The sequence below is a fragment of the Phaseolus vulgaris genome, chromosome 10 (genome assembly GCF_051622355.1).
Source record: "Phaseolus vulgaris cultivar YP4 chromosome 10, ASM5162235v1, whole genome shotgun sequence".
In the NCBI taxonomy this organism is placed as follows: Eukaryota; Viridiplantae; Streptophyta; class Magnoliopsida; order Fabales; family Fabaceae; genus Phaseolus; species Phaseolus vulgaris.
Genome location: NC_143507.1, coordinates 38,117,269 through 38,128,381, shown reverse-complemented (window position 1 = coordinate 38,128,381; position 11,113 = coordinate 38,117,269). Strand labels below are relative to the sequence as shown.

At 31.6% G+C, this 11,113-nt stretch overlaps 1 long non-coding RNA gene and 1 pseudogene across 5 annotated transcripts; one reads left to right on the top strand and one right to left on the bottom strand.

The window, feature by feature from the left end:
• The first annotated feature begins 203 nt into the window (after positions 1–203).
• On the top strand, positions 204–1,321 carry LOC137818000 (dihydroneopterin aldolase 1-like; annotated as a pseudogene).
• Positions 1,322–3,715: 2,394 nt separating this feature from the next.
• Positions 3,716–11,006, bottom strand: LOC137818781 (uncharacterized). 5 transcript variants are annotated; one of them, XR_011082140.2, is made up of 7 exons: positions 10,646–11,006; positions 10,361–10,541; positions 9,861–9,918; positions 6,317–7,250; positions 4,876–5,957; positions 4,652–4,724; positions 3,716–3,831 (listed from the first exon to the last, which is right to left on the bottom strand). It is a non-coding gene; the product is annotated as an uncharacterized LOC137818781 (long non-coding RNA). The 5 variants fall into 5 exon arrangements; XR_016516425.1 differs by having other exon boundaries at positions 4,652–5,957; XR_016516427.1 differs by having other exon boundaries at positions 4,652–5,957; positions 6,317–7,046.
• Positions 11,007–11,113: the final 107 nt, after the last annotated feature.

Sequence of the window (11,113 nt, the reverse complement as noted above, 5' to 3'; positions counted from 1 at the left end):
TATTATAAAATTCAACAAGCAATCTTCTTCGGATATGACATGATTTAAAAAACCAAGATGTTCCTCTGTGGATGCATCATTTTATTTTTAAATTTTTGTTTGAAGTTTATTACATTAGACAAAGAACACGAGTCATGGTTACATTTCTTTATAAATAAAAAGTGTCTCTGCACTTTTACATGCCATTAATTTCAGCAGACATAATGGAATCTGAGGCACTGATATGGGGAGACAAACTCTTCCTGAGGAGATTATCATTCCATGGTTTTCATGGAGCATTGGCTGAAGAGAGGAAGTTAAGTAAAAAATTCTTGGTAGATATTGAACCAATATGGGCGAGGCCGACCCCTGATCTCCCTGTTCGAGATCCACCTGCCTGTTCGAGACCGGGTCAACCTGACCGAGATCAAAGGAATAATTGCCGGTCGAGATCTGAGAGACTTGACCGAACGACGAGACCAACGACCTATATGGCCGAGACCTTAGAAGATGTGGCCGAAACGACCAAGACCAGATAAATCTGGTCGATGGCCGACGCATACCAGGGAAACTCGGCCGACGGCCAACCCTAATTATCACTAACACTCAAACCAAGGTCAGTGAAGTTAATTTACCATTAAGAATTAGGTAATACAACACTAAGTTGTATCCACCTCGATAAACGGGTCCAATAAGGTAGGTCCATTAGAATAATATAAATAGCACGCATCCCAAGGAGTAAGGTATGTGATTTATTACTGTTCACCTAGCAGAACACCATCACCTGCTTTACTGACTTGAACGTCGGAATGCCTTCGCAGGTACCCCACCATCCGGTGTTCACTCGAGACCGAGTGTCGAGGAAGAAGCACGAAGACGAGAGGAACTCCAGTTCATCACCCAGTCACCTGACCGGCCGAAGGAAGGAGAAGAAGACTTCAATAGTTCTCTAGGTCTCATCTCCTTGGTAGAAGATATTGATGCATGGAAGGATCTCAAAGAAGCTGCCAAATCTGATAACTTATCAGATACTACTACATATCTGAGTGAGTGTCATCATTTGAATCATTGCAGAAACTTCTTCTCATATAAGTGTAATGCTATTAACAGGCCTGTGTATATATGATTGGTGATGCAGTATAGCTAAGGAAATTGTTGAAGGGTCACCTCAAAATCTTATGGAATCAGTAGCTCAAAAAATTGCAGCGATGAGACTCTCACAGATCACAAACAAATATCTGCTATTCGAGTGAAGATTGGAAAGCCTTAAGTTTCAGTTCAGGGTTCAGTTGATTACTTAGGTGTTGAGATACTTAGAGGCAAAACTCATTTGTTAAATTAGATCTTTTACATTTAATCATGTCTCATGTTCTTGTTGGTCTTTTTTAGTTTTATGTGGTTTATGTTCATTGTTGTTGTTTATTTAAAAAATATTTTATAATTTCTATTTTTATAAAATAGAACATCTAAGGTCTTTCCGGATAAAACAAATAGAAAGTACTTTTATAAAGGAAAAAAAAGTAAAATTAACTTTTTTACAAAAAAAATAAAAATTTAAAGAAGTGAATTGGAAATAACTATTATGATTTTTTTTATCTTATGGTTATTGATAAAGAAGTTCATATAAAAACCTGTACAAAGTATTTATGGTTTCTATGGATCGACATGGAGTTTTTTTAATTAATAATACTTATTTATACGTCACATGATTAATTAAACTTGATTAAATGTGATATAATGACCCTTGATCACAAGAAATGACAAGATTAGTTGGGATTACTATAATTTTACACCACCTAATCATTTATGATGGAAAAAAAATGGTACTTGACATTTCCTTGTGGGTTGAGGATTTTGAGAATAGAACAATAATATTGTTTTATACCAGGAGATAATAAGGTGTGGAGGACTATGTAAATCGATTAATGGTTTGTTATTAAAAGTTGTGGAACGAATTCATTAATCTATTCTGTGATCCGTTTAGGTTCGTTCCTAATTTACTAATCTAGTCCACTGACTCGTTTAAGTTCGTCCCGTATAACTCGCAACACGTGCGAACTAATAGTGGGACGGATTAGCCTACTGGCCCACATAAATAAAAATATAACTATTTTATTTTTTTCTAATTAAAAAAATCATATCTCACTCACATATTATTCTTGCAATGTGATCTTTATTTTATTTTATTTAAAAAATAAAATAAATTTAATGTACAAAATATATATATATTATTTTAATCATCTGAAAAGGTTAATGTTAAAAATAAAAGTGAATTTAGTTTTATGTAAAGTTTTACATTTAAAATTTGTTAATAAAAAATAATATAAAGAAGAGATTTCATTACAATATTTTGTAGCAAAACTTTGATAAAATACTCTTGAACAATTACATATAGAAGGAAAATATGCAAAACAAAACTTTAATTATTTTTAATCAAACCTTCTAACAATCTTCATACTTGAATGTCTTTAATCTTAATTGAATGCATTAAAACAATATTAAAATTTTAATTTTTCAGTAGCAAAAATATTTTTTTATAATTAATTTTTTTTTAAATATTTTCTTTACGCAGGTTGGTCCGCTCCAGGTTACCTCTTATACAGGGCATACCAGTAAAATGAGCTTGCACTTTTTGTGCAGGAAGGACCAACCCGACCAACATTTTACAGGTTAAATTTGAGACGAGCCAATCCATATTTTCACCCGTAATTTTATATCCTCTTAAATCACAATTGTATTCTTTAATTTATTTTATCATTATAAATTTGTTAAAGATACATTGTTATCTAAAACTGAATGTCTTTATATCAAATTCCAAAGTAAATAATATTTTAAATATAATTATTAAAATAACAATGCTGTCTTAAGGGATTTGATATATATTTATATTTTCAAAACGTAATATATATATATATATATATATAAAAGAAATGACATTGTAATATTTTAAAATAAATAAATAAATATTGGGTACTTGAGAATAAAATACAGTAACTGTCAGTTTTATGTATTTTTTTTTCTTCTTCTAGAAATAATAGTTGATCACAAAAAATATTAATTGTAATAAATATTTAAAAAGTAGTATTTTAGGCTAAATATTTCAAAGGGTTTATATTAAGAATGTCTAATTATATTATTTGATATTATGTCATAAGTATACTAAAATTAACAGATGTACATTTTGAAAATAAATATTTCAACTAACAATATATTTATACTAAAAGGAATAATGAAATATATAAAACCTTTTCGTATAATCTTAAACAAATTTACATTTCAATATTATATAAATATTAAATCCATAAACAAGATATTATTATCAATATATTTAATAACATAAAATAGCTTCAGATTTAATTATGGGTATTCTTCACTTCAACCTATTTATTGATGATGACACTACGTGTTCTAGTTTTAAAATATAGTCATTTTATTCTTTATATTTTTTATAAAGTAATATTCATTTTTTCCTCTAATGTTTAAATATATATATTTTTTATTTTTTATGTTTTCAGTAAATAACAATCACATCTTCGTTCTTTTATGTAAAGGGGAACAACTTCTTATTTTATTTAAAAATATCAAATAAATTAAAATTTAAACAAAAATTATAAAAATGAGAAGTTAAATTTTGAAATACAAATATTAAAGAATTTCTATAAACAATAAATTTAAAAGTGTGGCATCCCAAAAGTATTACAATACAAGTCATACATATTTCTATACAAATTTAAAGTTTTTCAAAACATTCATAATATATTATTAGAGCTTATAGAAATACAAATATTTACAATATAAGTTTCAAAACAACACCCTAAAGCTCTTCAGATCCTCCGACACATGTATGATCATCTGCTCGTGTAGAGTCATCGAAGTTCAAACACAACAAGAAAAAGCAAGGGTAAGTTAATGACAAGAAATTTCATAACATATCTAATTCATACAAAAACAACCAATCAAACTAATAATTTATAAACATTTCTTTAAATGTTGTCATATAAAATTGCAATACCAATTTCACCATTAATATAGACCACACATGAATGTATTTTCAATCACAGACATTAGATTTCATTTCAATCCCACTGACTACACATGAATTCATCGTCTTCCGAAAGACTCATTAAGTATGCCCATACCAAAGATTAACACCTAATCCAAAGGTTACCAACGAATCTAAGTGAAAGGATCAGGGTAAGTTCAAACATCCAATACCGAATGTCTACAACGGGACCCGATGTGTATGAACTCTCTCTCAACTTCTTACCACCTGATATCTTAATCTATATGACTTAGATTATCAGTGAAGCTAGATGATCGCTACTAAACATAGATTTTTCATACTGAATGTCATGAAATAACAACTCATACATTATTCCAAATATATGACACAATTTCATATAATTTTCATCATTCATATATAATACATATCACTCAATCACATAACATTTTAAAATTCATAACATTCAAGAACCTTTCCAACGTCAAAAACAATATTTAACTTCCAAACTATCAAAATCTAATATTTTTACAAGTTTAAAAAATATAAAAACAAAAACACAATATATAAATAAACAACATCCTTGCAAAAGAAATTGAATATTGAGACCACATCCCCTCCATATTCAGATATTCTAGGGTACTATTGAAAATTAAAGTTAGTTTCCCTTACCTTAATGCTTGTTTTCCAAGCAACTTCTAGAACTTTATCCTCTCAATCCGGATAAGCGGTAAGATTTAAGGGCCTAATGCAAGTTATCCAAACAAAATAAAAATTCAGTATATAGTAGAATAAGTTAAGAGGATTACTCTTCTCAACTAACCTCACCAAGATTGATGACTAAATCCTAAGGAGAAATATAGAATAAAGGATCTTTAGAACAAAAATGAATTTACTTTGATTGAAAATCTGATCGGGTAGAAATGTTCCTTAACTCCTCAGCTACAATGTGGTGCGATCAGATTCTACAATAGATGAAGATTGGGAGAGGAAATTAAGAGAGAAGGAAGAGAATATGAGTTGGGAGAGACGGAGAGAGAAAGAAAGAAAAGTTTCGTGCGTGGGACGAGGGGTATGTGGTGTTTAATATTTTTACGTTCTTACATTATCACAAACTACAAAAAATTTTGTCCTAAAAAATAAGATGAAGATACCTTCTTGTGCCAAGGGATGGAGCAGTGTCGCCACTGTTTAAAGAGAAATGGAGTTTGTGTATGCAGTTTGTGGGCAAAGGAAGAAGAGTTGAATGTGGATCTTAAGTGCATTTTAGGTTTTTTAGAAAATACTAGAGATATATTTGTCTCTGCATAACATTGTAGGGTTCCAAGAAAAAACTGACATTTCCTTTTCATATCACACTCCGGTAAACAAAATTGGTGAGAGAGTTGATGAGAAGATTCTTTATCCCGTTTTTACACCTAGTTGGTTTCTTTTTGAGTTTTATGACTTAAAAAAAATAAACAAACAAAAACACAACCATCACCAGTAAAAAAAAATACTCAAAACTTAATTTAATTAGTAAGGTTCACTATCAACCACCACAAATAACCATCACCATTTGAAAATAAAGAAAAATGTAACATCGCAAAAGAATATTATTAAAATTAAAAAAATATAAAAGTGAAAGAAAAAGGTAAGAAAATATAAGAATTTGAAAAAATATTGGATCAAATATGATTTTCATACCACATTTATTGTATTTTTTTTTTACATTTTTACTGTAACAACCACAAAATCTCATATCAACCTATATAATAACTATAATTCCATTTAACTAATTAAATATTAGTATTGCTAATTTCACATGCTAAAGTCAATAATTCCCACGGCGATTCCTTCATTCCCTACCATCAGGCTTCTCGCATCCACACCAACAGGACCCGCCTCACAATTACTTTCTCCACCCCAACGTGGATAAGTCTAGTATAAGGGTCTCATTATTGTGCAAATTGCTGACATGACAAAGGATAATTGATTCCTGCACCATATCACTGCACCCAATTAGAAGGGAAAAAACAAAAATACCCTTAAAAAAATGGGTACATATAAAATTACATTATAAAATTACATTCTGGACCCTTTTTTCCGAACACAATAATCTCTTCTGGATAAAATTTTTCAAAATGTATTATTTTCAGTTCTAATTTTTTTTATTTGGAATGAGATTTTGATTTTTTTTCCAGATTTTTATATCCAGAACACAATAATCTCTTCCGGATCTACCAAAATACATTACTTTTTATTCCAAATTTTTATTTCCAGAATAAAAGGTATTTTTGGAATTTTTGAAATTGTGTTGGGTGCAGGTTCAAAAGTGTGGGTGCAGGAAGCAATTGCCTGGATTAAGTTTGTCTCTTGCATGCCACATATCTTCTCCTCCGACCTCCTGGCCACCCTACAACTTTGGTTCTCAAAATCTAATTTCCATTTGTATGAATACACATATTCCTACCTTCATTTTCTGCCAAATCCTCTGCACCAAAGAAGAATAAATGTGGAAAGTGAATCAAGATTTGAATAATTTCCTTTCATCAAATTCATAACCCTCACAAATAAGTATGCTTTGTGTGCGATGAATATGCTTTGAACTCTTAAAAAGTTGTCCCATAGATACTAATAATGTCTACAATATTTTTTTCTTGCTAATAATATGGTTAATGCAGACAAATCTATTCTGCTAAGACCAATTCAAGGTCGAGTTGGATGTGTCGCGGACAGACAACGAAGAGTTACGCAAGGCCAATGAGGAGTTGCGGAGAGATCTAAAGCGTTTGGGGGAACGCACAATAGGGGAGCAAAGCCTGCCTATTCCAGTTAGGGCTCGCCCCATGCAGTTCTCCCAGACGATCATGGATGTCGTGATACCAACCAATTTCATTACACCCATAATCACTTTCACATATACCGAAAACCTGGAAACCCACATCACGGCTTTCCATACTCAAATGATGATCTTCGAAGGGACAGACACAATGCACTGCAAGTTGTTCATGGGGACGTTCGAAGGCACGACACTAGAATGATTCATTGGTCTCCTTGATGGACACAACCTCATTCGATCAGTTTTCTGCATTGTTCAGGGAGCAGTTCATAGTCAGACATGCACCCTACAAGCCGAAAAGCATCAGATAGGGCGCAAGCGAAAGGAGACTTGTCCTGTTGACACAAGTTTAAAATGAATCACAAGGAATTGATCGCCATCCCAGACGTGGCTGACAAGCTGAAGTTCCCCCCCAAAGTGTGACATGAATTTGGGACCAAGTAGAAGCACCTGGTGCAAGTTCCACATGTATTGTATAGTTTTTATATATATCTATAGTTTATATATATATAAAATATAAATTTTCCTTTTTTCATCAAACTCTAGTTAATAATTAAATTTGACATGTGACAACACGTGTCCAGACACAGACAAAAGTGTTTTAAAACAACATAAAATTTTAAGAACATGGTCACTACAAAAAATAAATAAATTATAACAAGGGTTTTTTTTTAAGAGGGGTTATAATAACCTCTTGAAAGAGAAGCACTAACGAGGAGTTATTTGAACCCCTAAGAAGTCTAAACGATTTTTTTTTTAAATTGCGCCAAAGTGTCTTATATCCCATAATATATTTTCACACTCTCATATTCTTACATACTTTCCGTAGTTTTTCACAGACTTATAGGGTTTCATGGTTTTTATACACACCGTAGTCGTTTGCTCTTCGTCTCCATATATTCTAATCTTCATCTCTCAATCGAAGCTCCATCATCTCAATCGAAGCTTTTATTTAGTATTCGTTTTCATTTTGCCCCGATTTGGTTTCTAAAAATTCTTTTTCATTTTCCCCATTACACAAGGTTGAGCCTTTTGCCTAGTCAACCTCCATTAAAATATCTATACAATGTATGTTTTTCCATATTAAAATACCTCTTCCTGCCTTTTCTTTTCTCTAGCTATTCTCTTTTCCACACGAGTAAGAATGTCTTAAATTACGAAATTAGAATAGAAAATTAATAGAAATAGATTAAGAGTTTGTGGTAAAATTAATTAATATTTTAATAGATATAAACTCAAAATGATTCATTTTTTTGTGTAAACAGTAATTATTTTTATCCAAAGACACTGCAATTGAATGATATTATTAGTTTTAAACCATAGTCATACAAAATTTTCAAATGAAAAATAAAATTATAATAATTTTTATACCATTCTTAATATAAAAGACTTTTATCATAATTATTTTAATAAGATCAAGAAAATAATAAATTTAGTTTTAAATTCAATTCATTCAATATGGCTGTGCCTATTTAGGCGTAGGTAGGCCTCATATTTGCTTACTCAATAAGAACAGCACCAAAACCAAATTGATTTGTGGACCTCTTTATATATAAAGACGGTTACCATTTTCTTTTTCCATTTCAACAACTAACAACATCAATCAACTCAATTATGTAGATATGGACTATATACATAAAAATCAACCATAACATGACATACCTCTATAAGCTTTACATCAATGCGATCTCCCACTTTGAAAACCCTATGCTAAAAACCTTTTAAATTCACTAACCTTGTTTATATCCTCAATTCAATTAGGGTTTAATTCATAACCCTTTCTGATTAACTTGGCAATGTTCGTGTTGTAGTTATGACTACTCCATCAACAAAAGTATCACCAGCCTTTGATAGACCATTTGCCAAACATTTCATATTCATAATCTAAATAATGCCAATTTGAATAGACATAAGTGTAGCATAGCAAATTCCAGAAAGAAAATTCATATTGCCCATACTGTTATGGCTAATTAATTAATTAGCTCTAATGGGATTGAGTTTAGAGTTGGAGCTTGCGAATGGTATCATCACAGAGAGCTAGGAACTTTGAGTGTGGAGAATATTTTTATAATTGTGATCTTATATTTGTAAGACAATTCCTAAAGTTATAAAGTGAAGATATCTAAGACAATAAACTAAATAAGAGAAGCACTTATTACTGCAGAGGAAGGATTGACAATATTGACTCAAATTTCCAACATCTCTTACTATTAACAATTGGAAGACCCCCCTTCTTTAATTGAGCTATTGAACCGAAACATAACCTTTATCTGAGACATTAAACTAATTGAGAGAAGCACTTATTAAGCAGAGGATTGTTAGTATTGACTCAAATTCCCAACAACTGTTACTATTAACAATTGGAATTACCCACCCTTCTTTAATTGGGATATTGAACCAAAACAGAACCTTTAATTGCTCCCGAAGAGATGGTGTACTAAACCATTGGGCACACAGATTTGTCAGAGCCCACCTCAACCAAATATCAGCAAAACGGAATCCACTCAAAGTTATTCATTTTCATAAGACATTGGAAAACTTAATGGGAACACTAAACATGGCCTTAGAACCTATGGTTTCATTTTCGTAAGTGTAAAGATAGGTTGCCACTATATTTAGGTTCATCATTGGTGCCTTAAACTAAAATAATGCAAAGTCTTACAAATTCTAATTATCGATATAAAATGGACACTTATGGAACACTAGTTGAACCATTATACTTGTTTATCTGATCAACAAGTGTAGACTCTAAAGAATAATTAAATGTTAACAAGATTCATAAACAATAAGAGTCAGAAGTTTCACTGAAACTAGAAAACAAAAAGAAAACAATCATTCATAAGACAACATATGAAATTCAACACGTGTATAAATGTGGATTTGTATAGCAAATTACTTTTTCCTTTAGATATCAAACTTCTCTGTTATCATCACTAGTAGGTGTGTCATTTGAAACATCATTTTATATGATATACCCTCTATTTATAACTAGTTGCATCCCTAAACATTGGGAAATGAGAAAAATACAATAACAAAAGATAGGTAAGCATCAGAAAATACCTTATCATCCTCATAAACCACACTAGAAGGTATTTCCTTCTAAATGATCCTGTCAAATCTGTTCACCATAATACAAGAGAAAGGATGTAAATAAATAAATAAAATATTTTTTTTGTACCGCAAAACATAACCAATTAAGCATACAATTAATATCAACAGAAAATAAATCAAAAATCCATCCAGGAAAAAGGATGCTTAAACTTATTGTCCTCCTAACTCGAGGCACCTAATTTTTCGCCACATCATAAAAAAGAATAAAAGGAAAATCAAACCAAACATAACCTGTCAAGCTTGAACAATATAGACCCATTTCTCCAATGGTGTCATCTACAAAGTTCTATCTAAAGTGTTGGCTGGTAGAATAAAGAAAGTTTTGTTGTCCATTATAACCTACTAAGTTCAAATGCCATCGCCAACTGCATAAAAAGTCTGTTCCAACAACCTAACGGGGAAACATATAACAAACTTAACTTACAAATCCATTCATTAACTAGATATACCTATTAAAAAACCAAAGCATCAAATATCCAACAAGTCAATCAAGCTTGACGAAAATATGGCACAGGATTGGGAGCATTAAGAGCTTGATAACCATCCAGATCAACTTAAGCCAACTTAGAAGCATTTCCAATGAATTATAGCTGGCCCAGATTCATCATATTCACCCTTAGAGATCCACATCTGCATACATAATAAGAGAATAAAGTAAACACACGATACTTACATAACTAATCCATTTTATTGGTAATATGACGTAAAGGGGAAGGGGTCCGTTGGGTACAAACCTGTTGGAAGGTACTTAGTGATGCCCAATAATACTGGGGAACTCAGCTCTAGGAGCATCATCACCTGCAAAGCCAGCCTTGACCATTCATGTTCCATTATCAACAACAAGAGATTGAATGTCCTCGACATCAGCCATCTTCTAAAACCCTGCGCGAACGAAACGCGGCTTGCAGAGGAACTGGTTCGGTGGTGGAGCAAAGGCAGAAGAAACAACAGCAGTAGGTGCGAAATCGAGATTGGATTCTAAGAACTGAGATTTGGGTAAAATGTTAGGGTTTCTCTTGCATATGCTTTGTGTTTGGGAACTACAGAGAGATGTATTCGAGATTCCAGAAGCACCAAACTTATTTGGAAAAGTTGAGAATTTTGATTTAATTTTTTTAGTTTTACCCATTGATTCAAATCTTTTACCCATGATTATTATTTTCCCACCACCCTTCACCCGTGGGTAAATGTTTATGACCCAC